General features: G+C 44.2%; 2 pseudogenes; both read right to left on the reverse strand.

Moving 5' to 3' along the window:
• Window positions 1-7,748: 7,748 nt before the first annotated feature.
• LOC101011703 lies at window positions 7,749-10,091 on the reverse strand (annotated as a pseudogene).
• A 1,436-nt stretch (window positions 10,092-11,527) lies between these two features.
• Window positions 11,528-14,009, reverse strand: LOC101002252 (annotated as a pseudogene).
• Window positions 14,010-15,746: the final 1,737 nt, after the last annotated feature.

Below are 15,746 nucleotides of genomic sequence, written 5' to 3' on the forward strand. Positions count from 1 at the left end.
TGATCTGTCAGATACATGACAGGCAGTTCCCAAAATTTCTGAAAGAAGGACCAGAGCCAGGATTTCACAACATGGCAACTATGTGAACAGGAGTTCCGAAGAGGGCATTCAGAGCCGGGAGGAACAAAAGGGATCATGTTGTTGACACATGAGGTAATCAAGGCTTAGGGAGGGGGAGTGACCGGCCAGGTCACCCAGCAGGTTGGTGGCAGAGCTGGCTGGAACCATGACTGTCTGTCAGTTCTCAGGCAGTGCATTGCAGGCAAGAGGACCAAAGAAAGGATTCTTCAAGGCCAAGGTCCCTTCTGCCAGCCCATGGGGGCTCCGATTCTATTCTCTTGGGGAGTTGGGGTGAGGATGCCCGTGTCACCCATGGGTGAATTCTCCAGCCTCTCTGGGGAGCTCCGCATGCTCAGCTCCCTCAGGCCCCAGCTGGTTCCTGGGTTTAGGTCCTGGAGAAGGCCACAGTGCTCAGGGTCTCAGAATCCAGCTCTTCTTCCCACACCCAGAGCTCCTTCCCTAGCCAGGCCCACACTTTTGCTCCCTGGCTGACCTAGATTCAGGAACTGGCTCATTTCCCCAAGTAGATAGATGCTGAGGCACAGTGAATTAACACACACATTTCAATAAGTGGTGGGCAGGTGGCCCCGCAGCCTCTCAGAGCCTCAGTTTTCTCAATTTTTTTTCTTTTTTTTTTTGAGACAGAGCCTTAGTCTGTCACTGAGGCTGGAGTGTAGTGGCGCAATCTCAGCTCACTGCATCTTCCACCTTCTGGGTTCACTTCTCCGGCCTCAGCCTCCTGAGTAGCTGGGATTATAGGTCCCCACCACCACACCAGGCTAATTTTTGTAATTTTAGTAGAGATGGGGTTTCACCATGTTGGCCAGGCTGGTCTCGAACTCCTGAGCTCATGTGATCTGCCCACCTCAGCCTCCCAAAGTGTTGGGATTACAGGCATGAGCCATCACGCCTGGCCAGTTTTCCCAGCTTTTAAAGTAGGGACAATAGCATTTACCCTTGCAGAGTTGTGAAAATTAAATGCACATATATACATGAAGTGCTAGCACAGTAGCTGAACAGCATAAGTCAACAATACACATGTATTAGTCAATTCTTGCATTGCTATAAAGAAGTACCTGAGACTGGGTAATTTATAAAGAAAGAGGTTTAATTGACTCACAGTTCTGTAGGTTGTACAGGAAGCACGATGCTGGCATCTCCTTGGCTTCTGGGGAGGCCTCAGGAAACTTACAATTACGTCAGAAGGCGAAGGGGGCGCAAGCATGTCACATGACCGAAGCAGGAGGAAGAGGTTGGGGGGAGGTATCACACTTTAAAATGACCAGAGCTCAGGAGAACTCACTCACTATTGAGAGGACAGTACCAAGGGAATGATGCTAAACCATTCATGAGAAACCCACCTCCATGATCTAATCACCTCCCACCAGGCTCCACTTCCAAAACTGGGGATTACAATTGAATGTGAGATTTGGGTGGGGACATAGATCCAAACTATATCAACATGTTAGTCTCTTTCCTTTCTTACATCTATCCCCACACCGACTTTGGAGGCAGCTTGCTAGCTCTCAGTCGGGCGTACGTCACCACCCTGCTTAAAAAATCTTTTATTCTTCCAGTGCTCTCTAAGCTAATGTGAATATTCCCTGGCTTGGCATCCTGGACCCTCCTCACCTGCCCCAAGCTGTCTGACCCGCCAGCTTTTGTGCCACCCTTTTCTAACTAATGTGCTGTCAAGTTAATAAGCCATTCTTGGAAATGTCACTCATACACCCCTGCCTTGTAGACCCAATGCACATTAACATATTAAGGGTTCTGAGAAACATTGCAGGAAAGAAATTTGTGTACTCTTGTTCAGTGCAGAATTTCCCAAGTGAGTTTGACTGTAGAATCCCATTAATATCCCACAGGACATGCTTTTGTTTCCTGAACACCCTTTGCAATTTCCTGCCTGCATGCTCTGCACAGGCCGGTCTTTCTTTCCACAAAGCCCTTCCTCCCCAGCGCCTGTTTACTCATCACAGGAGGCCCAGATTGGCCGACCCTTCCTCCAGTTGGTAGAGCTGACTCTCTCCCCTGGGGTCCCTCAGTCTGTGTCCTTTGCCCCACCCTTGCTCTCCCAACCCGGCACTGTGAGCATTCCTGCAGGGCTGCCAGCCCTCACTCTCTCGCCTCCCCAGCATCTGGCCTCCCTTGCTCTCCTGCTCCCTCCCGAGATCCATTTGAGCCCTATCTGTCCCCAGGGGACCACCAAAAAACATTTCCTCTGAGAACCTTTTCTGTATTCCTCAGTCAGGTAAAAAATCAAAAATCAAAAATCAAAAATCAAATCTGTTTTCCTCATGATTTTAGTTAGAGTAAAAGGTCGCTAAGGGTAAGGTCCATATTTTTGGTTTCTCCACAGTGCTTTGCACTTAGTAAGTGCTCAGTAAATGCGTGCTTAGACATACATTCCACCATATTTACTGAACACCTATCATGTGTCCTGTGCTGGATGCTGGGGGCCTAATGGGAAACCCAACAAACCTGGAAGGCAATAAGGGAAGTAGGAAAAAGCTAGGATTCTGGGACAGACAGCTTGCTTCTAAATCCTGGTTCTGCCACTTACTAGCTGTGCATCCCTGAACAAGTTACTTGACCTCTTCATGCTTCAGTCTTCTCACTCATAAAACAGGGAAAGATAAAGTATTTGTCTTAAAGGGTTACTGTGAGGATTCAATAAGATGATACATAAAAAGTGCTTAGAACAGACCCAAACACATAGGAAGAGCTATAGATGTGTCAGCGATTGTTATTGTAATAGCTTTGCCTCACAGAGTTTAGTTTAATAGGAAAGACAGACATTGAATAACCAATTATACAAGTAACTATTTATGTATGTATTTATTTATTTTTTAGAGATGAGGTCTGGCTCCGTAGCCCAGGCTGGAGTACAGTGGTGCAATCATAGCTCACTGCAGCCTCAATCTTCTGGGCTCAAGCGATTCTCCTGCCTCAGCCTCCCAAGCAGCCGTGACTACAGGTTTAAGCCACCATGCCTGGCTAAGTTTTTAAAAATTTGTGTAGTGACTATTACTGTGTTGTTCAGGCTGGTCTCGAACTCCTGGCTTCAAGTAATCCTCCTGCCGAGGCCTCCTCAGGTGCTGGGATTGCAGGCATCAGTCACTGTGCCTGGCCCTATTTATGTTTTCCTATTTATGTTTTTGATACATGTTGAGAAGCAAAAGTACAGTGCACAATGGGAGTACAAAACAGATGGCCCAGTCTTGTCCCAGGGTTCAAGAAAGGCTTCCTGGAGGATGCACCATTTAAACTAAGACTGAGGATAAGCATCAGTTGCCAGGCCAAGAGGAGATGGAAGGGCATTCCATGCAGAGGGAACAGTGTGTGCAAAGATACTAAGTCAGGAAATAATTTGGCATTTTGGAAGAACTCAGAGAAGGCCAGAGCGGCAAAAGTGCAGGGAACCAGACGGCAGAGGTAGAAGATGAATTTGCAGAGGGGGGCAGACCGTGCAGGCCCTGGCGGGGCATGTGAGGACTGAGGGTTTTATCCCAGGAGCACTGGGAAGCTGTTGAAGGTTTCAACCAGAGCAGTGACCACATCGTATCTCCATCTTAACAAACCATTTCAGAGATTGATAGAGGATACCAGTAGGAGATTGATCCAGGTGAGAGAAGACAGGGGTTTGGACTGGGGTGCTGGCTGTGGGGAAGGAGAGAAATGCAAGCATGAGAGAAATGGTGAGGAAATCAAAGAAATGATAGAAATAAGTGACTGATGGAGAATGGGCGGCAATTGGAAGAGAGAACTGCTGAGAATGCATCTGGACTCGGCCTGAGCGGCTGAGCAACTGACGATGAACCCACGCACATGCAGGAGGTGTGATGCATTCAGTTTAGGATATGCTGAGTTGGAGGCTGCAAATGGGGTTACTCATTTAAGGGGAGTGAGAATAATACAGGAAGCCAAATCATGCTATATTAAGAATATAAAAGTAGGCAAAGTAACTATAGGTTGAACAGAGACTTCGGGTTGAGAGAGAAATAACTTGCATAATATATCAAAAAAGGCTGAGTCTGTCCCTTTTTAATTTTTATTTATTTATTTATTTATTTAGAGACAGGGTCTCACTATGTTGCCCAGTCTGATCTCAAACTCCTGGGCTCCTGTGATCCTTCCACCTTGGCCTCCCAAAGTGCTGGGATCACCACTCCAGGCCACACTTTTTTTTTTTAAATGGAAAAGATGTTACAAATGGAGACCCAGTTTAGTACAAAGGAGATGGGGGTGGGGAGTTTTAGTAGGGTTCGGGGCACAGTGGATTCTCAGCAGTCACTGACTCTTACCAGTCCTAGAAGTGGGTCGAGCAGCTGGACAGAAATCACGGTGTGGACACTGGTTGTCACTTAGGAAACTCATTCATTCATTGACTTTACAAATATCTATTTATCTGTCAATGTTCTAGGGCTCAAGGAGCTAATTCCTTAGCTTATAACTGGAGGAGACAGACAACAAACACGTGAGTACGTAATTTGACATCAGATCACCTGCTATAAAGGAAAAGAAAGTCAAACCAAGGGTTGAAAAATGCTGGGAAGAGCTCCATAATTTGAGTGGTCAAGGCCTCTCTGAAGGACAGACATCTGATTTCCAATAAAACAGTTAAGAAATTACACATTTCCTTTTGTTATCCTTAAATTTATATATTAAATAGCTGACATAAAATATTTAAAGCTTAATAGAGCATAAAATAAAGGCCATAAAAATGAACAATGAAGCCAGTAGGAATCAATAGAAAATCGATGGAAGAAAATGGTAACAAAAGAATTTCAGATCATTCCAAAAGCAGTAACTCAGTAGGAGGAAAAGATAAATTTGCAAAGCAGGTATGAATAGCCTTCTGGAGTCTTTGGTAATCCAATTACTAAAAAGGAATAGCTGGGTACAGTGGCTCATGCCTGCAAGCTTAGCACTTTGGGAGGCCAAGGTGAGAGGATCACTTGAGCCCAGGAGTTCGACACCAGCCTGTGCAACGTAGCAAAGACCCTCAACTCTTTCATTTTATTTTTAAATACATTTCTTTCTAGCCCATAAGATATGGCATAAAGACTCCCTCTCAAAAACAATAAAAAATAAAAATTAGCCAGGCATTGTGGCATGCACCTGCAGTCCCAGCTAGCTACTCTGGGGGCTGAGGCAGAAGGATCACTTGAGCCCAGGAGTTAGAGGTTACAGTGAGCTATGATGATGCCACTGCACTCCAGCCTGGGTGGCAAAGTGAGACCCTGTCTAAAAATAATAAAAATAGGCCAGGCGCGGTGGCTCATACCTGTAATCCCAGCACTTTGGGAGGCCGAGGCTGGTAGATCACCTGAGATCAGGAGTTGGAGACCAACCTGACTAATATGGGGAAACCCCATCTCTACTAAAAATACAAAATTAGCTGAGTGTGGTGGCGCATGCCTGTAATCCCAGCTACTCACGAAGCTGAGGCAGGAGAATTGCTTGAACGTGGGAACGGAGGTTGTGGTGAGCCAAGATAGCACCATTGCGCTCCAGCCAGGGCAACAAGAGCAAAACTCTGTCTCAAAATAATAATAATAATAATAAAAAAAAATAATAATAAGGAGCAGATCATGGACACAATGGAAAAAAATAGTTAATTTTTTGCTGAGTTGACGCACATTACTGAACTAAGAAAGCATAAAATTTATAATATACCACTTCAAAAGGACATTGATGACAAACAGGATAATGAGAATCAATTAAAAGATTTACAATTAGTTGTTACACAAGAAAATTGAAAACGTCCTGAAAGAAACTTGACAGAGGTTTTCACAACTTTGGCAACAATCTTAAAAATTGAAACAACATGACCCAAAGCCTGTTATGATGCTAGAAGAAACTTTACTAAATTACCAATTAAAAAGTATTTTTCAACAAACCATGCCAGAAGAAAGAGAGAATCCTCTCTCCCTCCTCTCTGTAGAAACACAAAATTACAAAAAAAAAAAAAAAATAAAAGTTAAAAGTTGTTATATTGGAGAAGCAACCAAAGAAAATGTAGCCAACATATAGGATATTACAGAGGTATGTCAGACAGGCAATTAATAAAAATGTATGTACTTTTCTGGATTCTGTCACTTTTGAACTATTTGTCAGCTGCTGAAATCTTATCTGCTGTGATTTATTTTCCCATTACAAAGAAACCTTCCTGTTTATACCTGCATTTGTTAGTTACTGGTACAGCACTGCCGTGTAACATACGGCCCCCAAACTCAGCGGCTCACAAGCATTTATTGGCACAGATCTGCAGATCAGCTGGAATGCAATGCTACCGCTTTAGGCCACAGCAGTCGGGAGCTAGGCTATCTAGGCTGGGTCAGCTGGATGGCTTTGCTCCCTGTGCCCCTCATCTTCCTCCTGGGACCGCTGTGCTAACCAGTGAATGCCCTCATGTTGATGACAAGGTACAAGGAAGCAAGACCCAGACTCAGAAGTAACATGCTGTTACTTCCACTCAATTCCATTGGCCAAAGCAAGTTACATAGCCAAGGCCAGAGTCAAGAAATATACTCTTTAGTGGCCCAAACTGCAAAGTCATGTGGCAAAAATGTAGACAAAACGAGGGGTGAAGTATTGGGTCCAGTAATGCAATCTCCTGTAGTACCTAATTTTGTACTTATAATTTTGCAATCTTTTTCATAAGGAGCCCTCCTTTCCCCCCCGCCCCTCCACACACACAATTATATAAACCTCAGGCTTTCACAAAACCTGGATCTGTCCCTGCTGGTTACAGTCTTTAGGGTGACTGCTTTAATAACAAACACTGCAAATAAGAGCTTCATGAGTATTTTTTTCTGAGTTTGCAAGTTTATTATGAAAAACTCTGTAGTGCTCTTGTGCAATAAAACATCATTTTACAGGAAGGGGCAAAAACAGCTCTGTTCAAAACCACTCACCAGGTTCTGACAATAACGAAGAATGACATGGGGCTGAGATTTGAGAAGGGGACGAACTGAGCACAGGCAAGTCATAATTAAATTAAACGGTATCCCTGAAAAATAAACAGAGCGATTTCAAAACTTTTAAGTAGAGGGGAGGGCTTGGCATTTATTTTTTTAAATTTCATTAAGATCCAGTGATTGTTTTCTGCTACCCCTATGTACAGTCGTGCTGAGTAAAGCTATAGCTAGATGGAAGTTACATTGTATTCACAAAGTGAATTTACATCTTATTATGTGCGGTCTCTCAAAGAAAGCAAAAGTAACTGCAAACACCATGTTGCTCCAGCACAAAATGAACTGGTTCATTCTAAAGTGATCACGGCTTGGTGACAAAAAGCTTTGTATTTTTATATGGCGCAGCTTTTGGTCCATGTGAAAACAAATTATTTGAATGTTAACTATTTTCTTACACTTTGGAGTTACTGTTGCTGTTCCCATTTCCATTAAGTCAATATATAATTCACAGCAATCCTGTTCAAATTTAAAATTCCTTTTCCTTTTCTTTTTTCTTTTTGAGATGGATTTTTGGTCTTGTCTCCCAGGCTGGAGTACAATGGCACGATCTCAGCTCACTGCAACCTCCACCTCCTGGGTTCAAGCAATTATCCTGCCTCAGCCTCCCCAGCAGCTACGATTACAGACGCATGTCACCATGCCCAGCTAATTTTTATATTTTTAGTAGAGATGGGGTTTCACCTTGTTGCCCAGGCTGGTCTCGAACTGCTAACCTCAGGTGATTCTCCCACCTTGGCCTCCCAAAGTGCTGAGATTACAGGTGTGAGCCACCACGCCCAGCTTAAAATTTCATTACAGGAAGTAATCTGGGGTACAATGAGTAACATGTGGCTTGCCTCTGTGAGGTGCTGGGTCAGACTGCAAAAAAGAATATTTTACAGTATTATCAAGTTCCATGATTGCAGTGTGGTTACCACAATGATAGCAATAGTTTGGAATACTGAAGATAGCTACTACATTCCAGTCATGACACCAGTTATGTCCCACCGTCACCAGTTGGTGAGCTCTAGACACCAACCTGAGGCCATTGGCACGATTAAATGTCTCAGAACTATCTTGCAAAAAGGTGTATCCAGCTCCTCAAAGAAATATACCCCAGTCACCATGGTCATCTGGATCTGAGTATAGCAAGTCACCCACTGGACTCTCACGGGGGAATTTTCTGTAGGCAATTCAGTGTTCTGATGTGATGCAGTGTATCTCCAGATGGCGACAGGCCACCATGGAGACCGAAGAGCTGCCCATCCACCTAGGCAGTGAGAGGAAGATGGCCTGTAAAGGCCGGACACGGTGGCTCATGCCTGTAATCCCAGCGCTTTGGGAAACCAAGGCAGGTGGATCACTTACGCCCAGGAGTTCAAGACCAGCCTAAGCAACATGGTGAAAAACTCATCTCTACAAAAAAATACAAAAAATTAGCTGGGCAAGGTGGTGCACACCTGTAGTCCCAGCTACCTGGGAGGCTGAAGTAGGAGGCTCACTTGGGCCAGGGAGATTGAAGCTGCAGTGAGCCAGGTCTGTGCCATTGCACTCCAATCTGGGTGACCCAGTCTTTGAAAAAAAAATCTGTAAAATATTTATAAACATTTGCATTTCAATATTTTCTTAAACACTCATCATAGGAACCATAAACTTGTGTGATCTGCCTGCTCTCATGATCCCTTGGAAGAATGGTGAAGCATTCACGGTAAGAAACCCTAAGGGCTAGGAGCAACATAACTATTTCAATTAAATGATATACTCTGTCAATATAATCTCCTGTAAACAAGTAATTTGTATCTGGTAATTTTCTATTAATTTTTTTTTGAGACAGGGTCTTGCTATATTGCCCAGGCTGGTCTCGAACTCCAGGGCTCAAACAATTCACCTGCCTTGGCCTCTGAAAGTGCTAGGATTACAGGTGTGAGCCATCACGTCCAGCCTGTATCTGATAATTTTCTTTTTTCTTTTCTTTCTTTTTTTTTTTTTTTGAGACAGAGTCTCGTTCGTTGCCCAGGCAGCGGCGTGATCTCGGCTCACTGCAAGCTCCGCCTCCCGGGTTCACGCCGTTCTCCTGCCTCAGCCTCCCAAGTAGCTGGGACTACAGGGGCCCGCCACCTCGCCCGGCTAATTTTTTGTATTTTTACAGAGACAGGGTTTCACCGTGTTAGCCAGGCTGGTCTCCAACTCTGATCCCAAACGATCCGGCCGCCTCAGCCTCCCAAAGCGCTAGGATTACAGGCATGAGCCATTGCGCCCGGCCATCTGGTAATTTTCTAAACAGTTCCATGAGATCATGAAATTGCCCACGCTTATCTCCAGAGACAGTGACTGGACACCAAACCTCTTGCGCATTGGATTCTTCTGTTGGGATTTCTTTAGCCTCCTTGCAGAGGCTCTTGACCCGGGACTTGGATAGCTACTTTCACTGGTTCAGCTGCTTGATCCACTGGTCCAGCTCCTTGGAGAACACCTCATCCATGATGCCACCTGTCCAAGCTGGCTGCTGCACACGGGCCACATGCATCTGTGGCCACTGACAGTTGCTGGGTGCCGGTGCTGGCCCACAGACTCTCCACAGTGCTCGGCCAACAACTGCTGTGTCTCTTCCCTACTCACTCTGGCTGCACAGCTTGGTTCTCTGAAATTGTGAGTGTTTCGAAATACTTGACACAACAAAGTTCAATTGAGTTCAAAGTCCACTTACATCATTTCGAGCAATTTCATTCATTCACGCCAGAAAAGCAAGTACTGTTAGAGTCTTTCATTAAAATTTCAATTTCACTTTAAAATTTTGCTCAGGAATTTTGTGTAGCTGTTTCAAACACAAAATCTAAAAAGTGATGTGCACAGAAGGAAGCTCAGATCTCGAAATAAAACTTTTGAAAAGATTTTATTTGGAAGTATTTACAAATTCAACATTTAATATCTTTGCTAATTGTTTTTCAAGGGGATCCCAGGCCCATGAAATTAGATGATTATAATTCTTGGTTTATGGCATATTCTTTTTTTTTGAGACAGAGTCTTTTACTATGTCACCCAGGCTGGAGTGCAGTGGTGTGATCTCAGCTCACTGCAACCTCTGCCTCCTGGGTTCAAGTGATTCTCCTGCCTCAGCCTCCCGAGTAGCTGGGATTACAGGCGCACGCCACCATGCCTGGCTAATTTTTTTTTTTTTTTTTTTTGTATTTTTAGTAGAGATGGGGTTTCACCGTGTTGGCCAGGCTGTTCTCAAGCTCCTGACCTCAAGTGATCCACCTGCCTCGACCTCCCAAAGTGCTGGGATTACAGGCATGAGTCATCGCACCTGGGCAATGGCACGTTCATAACAGGTCCAGGGTCAGCATGGTGGCTCATGCCTGTAAGCCTGACACTTTAGGAGGCTGAGGCTGGAGGATGGCTTGAGCCCAGGAGTTCAGGACCAGCCTGGGCAACATACGGAGACCCTGTCTCTACAAAAAATAAAAACAAATTAGTTGGGTGTGTTGGCATGAGCCTATATTCCTGGCTGCTTGTGAGGCCCAGATGGAAGGATTGTTCAAACCCAGAAGTTCGAGGCTGAAGTGAGCTGTGGTCGTGCCAATGCACTCCAGCCTGGGTGACAAAGTGAGACCCTGTCTCTAGAAACACTTTGTCTCTGAAAAAGAAAAAGAAAAAAGAAAAGAAAAAAAAGAGGCCAGGCCTGGTAGTGACTCATGCCTATAATTCCAGGACTTTGGGACACCAAGGTGGGAGGATCGCTTGAGGAGTTTGAGACCAGCCCAGGCAACACAGAGAGATCCTCACCTCTACAAAAAATAGAAAAAATTAGCTGGGTGTAGTGTCACAGGCCTGTAGACCCAGATAGCTTGAGCCTGGGAGGTTAAGGCTGCAGTGAGCCATGATCGTGCCACTGTTCTCCAGCCTAGGGGACAGAGCAAGACCACTTCTCAAAAACAAACAATAATAATGTAACATCTCACCCCAGACCAAAGCTAGTACCTTGACTTTCTAGGTTCAAATAACTGTACATGTATCCCCTGCAGCATGCATCCTGGACATTTTGCTTTTGTGGGCCTCTTCCTAAACACACATATACACGTGCACAAAAAATATATGTATAGCACACGTGTACAAAAATATATATGTATACGTATATTTTATGATTGCATTGGTAATAAAGAATATGTTGTTATATAGTAAAACATTTTCTTTGACCTAAAAAGTTCATTAGTTTCTTTTGATTAAAAAGATAATAATAACGGCCAGGGGCGGTGGCTCACTTCTGTAATCCCAGCACTTTGGGAGGCTGAGGCGGGTGGATCATGAGCTCAGGAGTTCGAGACTAGCCTGGGCAACACAGCAAGGCCCCCGTCTTTACAAAAAATACAAAAATTAAAAATTAGCCAGGCATGGTGGCGTATGCCTATAGTTCCAGCTACGCAGGAGGCTGAGGCACGGGAATCGCTTGAACTGGGAGGTGGAGGTTGCAGTGAGCTAAGATAGCATGACTGCACTCCAAACTGGGCAACAGAGTGAGACTCTGTCTCAAAAAACACAACAAAACAAAACAAAAAACACATTTTTATGGACCCCTAAAAGTATTGTGGGCCCTAGGCACGGTGCCTATGGTGCTTCATGGATGAGTCAGTCTTCCTTCCCTGGCACCAGGTCCCCATCAGCCTGGGTCCTGCCTACTCACCATTCTCGTTTTCCTTGTTATAATTTCTTGCAAGGATATATATTCCTTAAGAGTACGTTTTTGATTATAGCACAACTTACATGTTTCAAATGGACAAAAATTAGTATCATTTACAGTATCTTAAGATAAATTTCCTTTGAATGAGCTTCTTTTCCTGTACTTTGAGGTCTACAAGATGTATCTAGAAAATTTACTACTGTGGAAAATGAAGCCGTTTAAAGCAAACTCCAGGGGCTCGAAGGAAAAGGGCCTGTGGTTTTTCTTTTGGATAATTGCTGTAATGCTGTCCTTCAGGCGGCTGAGGGAATTTCATGTTTTCACTAGACTTCATTAGACACTGAAGCTCTTGCAGGATAACTTTGATGTCACATGGATTCTGCCATTTTGCTAGCACTAATAAGGTTCTTGGTCCACCACTCCATTAGAACTACTAACTCCATTCTTACTAACTTTTGTTACAAGTCTTACAAAGGGAGGTGCTGTGGAGTATTTAGGTCCATATTCTGTTGTTATAGCTGCATATTCTGTTTTCATAAATTGACTACCATCTTGTGTTGCTGTTGCTCGAAGGCTCAAAATAGTATTTTTAATGTTAGTCATTTTTAACTTCACGAAATAATATAATCTTTTTTTTTTTTGTCAGAGACAGAGTCTTGCTCTGTCGCCCAGGCTGGAGTGCAGTGGCACGATCTTGGCTCACTGGAACCTCCGCCTCCCAGATTCGAGCAATTCTCCTGCCTCAGCCTCCCGAGTAGCTGGGATTACAGGTGCCCACCACCATGCCTGGCTAATTTTTCGTATTTTTAGTAGAGATGGGGCTTCACTATGTTGTCCAGGCTGGTCTCCAACTCCTCACCTTGTGATCCGCCCACCTCAGCCTCCCAAGTGCTGGGATTACAGGCATGAGCCATCGTGCCTGGCCTATAATCTTTTGAGATCTACTTTTCTCGCTTACTATCAGATTGGCAAGATTAATTCATATCTGAGGCATGTCTCTGTAGTTCATTCATCTTGATTGCTGTCTATTGTGTACCATACATGAGTGTATCAAGGTGCAGTGGTACGATCGTGGCTCACTGTAGCCTCAACCTCCCTGGGCTCAGGTGATCCTCCCACCTCAGCCTCCCGAGTTGCTGGGACCACAGGCACACCACTTATATTTTCTACTAAGAGTTTTAAAGTTTTATTTTTGAAATTTAGGTCCTTAACCAACTAGTGCGGATCTTTGTTTATGCTGTGAAGTAATTTTTCCAGCTCTGTTTATTGGCCCATCCTCCTTTTCTTCACTGTGATGTGCTGCCCCTGCCGCATATACATACCATATATATGTGGAACTGATTCTGGTCTCTCTACTCTTTCTCAGGGGTTAACGTGTCTGTCCCTGTGTGGATACCATGCTGTCTTAATGGCTGTAGCTTCATCGTGAGTCCTGATTCCTGGCAGGGATGAGGAACCCCGCCCCACCCCACCCCCCTACTCTGCCCAGTAACACAGAGAAGCACCCTGTGCTGGCTCTGCTCCTTCCAAATAAGTGGCCTCGGGCATACTGTCTATTTCCCTTTTGAATCTTGGTATTCTTGTGCGTAAACCGGGGAATAATGATTCTACCTCATAAGAATGTTCTGAGGATCCAATAAGACTGTACGTAAATAAAGCTTCTGGCACAGCGCCTGTTTGTTGCACCTGAATGTTTGTGAAATGGGGCCAGAGACGTTCAATGACGTGCTCAAGGTCACAGGACCAGACCCATTCCATGCTGTCTTCTCACTGCTGAGCTTCAAAGACCATTTCCAGATAAGTTAGCTTCTCAGAGTCTTTCTTCCATTTTCTTCCCTTCCAGAAAAAAACAAAGGAAAGAAAGAAAGAAAGAAAGAAAGAAAGAAAGAAAGAAAGAAAGAAAGAAAGAAAAAAGAGAGAGAGACAGAAAGAAAGAAAGAAAGAAAGAAGAAAGAAAGAGAGACAGAAAGAAAGAAAGAAAGAAAGAAAGAGAAAGAAAGAAAGAAAGAAAGAAAGAAAGAAAGAAAGAAAGAGGTCTATTTCCAAAAGCTCACAGCATACCACAGTTCCCAATGACTGCATCTTTTTTGGCTTTTTCTTATCTAATGGGAACAGAATGAACTGGATCAGGGTTTCTCTAACAATGTTGGAGAGGAAGTCAGGTTTATTTAAAATTTAACTTCTTTTGGCTCTGTTACCACTGGCCTTGGCTGAGCCATGGCTCGAGGGCATCCGAAAGCAATGAGATCTGGGCATGGTTTCCAGGAGAGTCCCTGGGAGCAACGGTGAAGTGTCCCTGAACTTGTCATCATGGAAATTACGGTGGCCTTGAGGGTTAATCACTGAAGTCAGCATGTAAAGCTGGGTCTGCGTCTGTGTTGCTCCCTCTGTCTCTGCGGATCCCACACAGCCAAGACACAGAGCAGGTGCTCAGTGTGGAATAAACAAAGGAAAGTGGGCAGAAAGATTTACAGTCACCTTGAGGAGACGGTTTGACCTCATTGCAGAGACATTAACAGAGCCAAAGAAAGGGTGTGCAGCTTCTCAGGAGATTTGTTGCTATTATAGTAAGAAAGGTTTGGAAAAGAGTGTGAGCATCTTAAAAGTTACAATAATTAAAGCGTGTTAGCTCAGAAACTGAAGACAAAGAAGTAGAGTGGAATTGAATTCACAAATAGACCTCACCACATAAGAAAATCTGGTGTACGATAAGGGTGGCATTTCACATATGTAGGGGGAAACTACATGTTGATGAGCCTTCTGGAAAAAAGCCAAACTGAATCTCTAACTTACTGCATGCACTGAAATAAATTCCAGATGGATTAAGTATGCATAGGTAAAAAACAAAACCATAAACATGCTAGAAGAAAATATCAGAGAATGTTTTCCTAATCATGGAGTGGAGAAAATCTTTCTAAAATATGACACAAATCCCAGAAGTTTTCAAGGAAAAGATGGTCAGGCTGGGCGTGGTAGCTCACATCTGTAATCCCAGCACTTTGGGAGGCTGAGGCTAGTGGATCACCTGAGTTTGGGAGTTCGAGACCAGCCTGACCAACATGGAGAAACCCCGTTTCTACTAAAAATACAAAACTTAGCCGGGTGTGGTGGTACATGCCTGTCATCCCAGCTACTCAGGAGGCTGAGGCAGGCAAGAGAATCCCTTGAACCAGGGAGGCGGAAGTTGCAGTGAGCAGAGATCGCGCCATTACACTCTAGTCTGGGCAACACGAGTGAAACTCCATCTCAAAAAAAAAAAAAAAAAAAAAGAAGATGGACAGATCTTACTACATAAATATTTTAAAACTTATGTAGGGGGAAAAAACATATGCAAGGCAAATGACAAACACTAAACTATAAAAAGTATTGATTTGCTTTCCACATGGCAGATGATATGCAAAGACTTCCTACAAATCAACTTTAAAAAAAAAAAAGTACAGGCCAGGAACAGTTGCTGACGCTTGTAATCCCAGCACTTTGGGAGGCCAAGGCACGCAGATCACAAGGTCAGGAGTTCGAGACCAGCCTGGCCAATATGGTGAAATCTTGTCTCTACTGAAGATACAAAAAATTAGCCGGGTGTGGTGGCATGCATCTGTGACCACAGCTACTTGGAAGGGTGAGGCAGGAGAATCACTTGACCTGGGAGGTGGAGGTTGCAGTGAGCCGAGATCGCGCCATTGTACTCCAGGCTGGGCAACAGGGTGAGACTCTGCCTCAAAAAAAAAAAAAAATAATAATAATAATAAATTATATTTAAAAATTTAAAAAGTACAAAGGAAGGAAGAAAACCATGAGTAAGAAAAATATGACCAGGCGTGGTGGCCCACACCTGTAATCCCAACACTTACAGAGGCCTAGGCGGGCAGATCAATAGAGGTCAGTAGTTCAAGACCAGCATAGGCAACATGGTGAAACCCTGTCTCTACCAAAAATACAAAAATTAGCCAGGCATGGTGGTAGGCGCCTGTAGTTCCAGCTGCTTGGGAGGCTGAGGCAGGGGAATCGCTTGACCCTGGGAGGAGGAAGTTGCAGTAAGCCAAGAT

The sequence above is a fragment of the Papio anubis genome, chromosome 1, assembly GCF_008728515.1.
Source record: "Papio anubis isolate 15944 chromosome 1, Panubis1.0, whole genome shotgun sequence".
Classification (NCBI taxonomy): domain Eukaryota; kingdom Metazoa; phylum Chordata; class Mammalia; order Primates; family Cercopithecidae; genus Papio; species Papio anubis.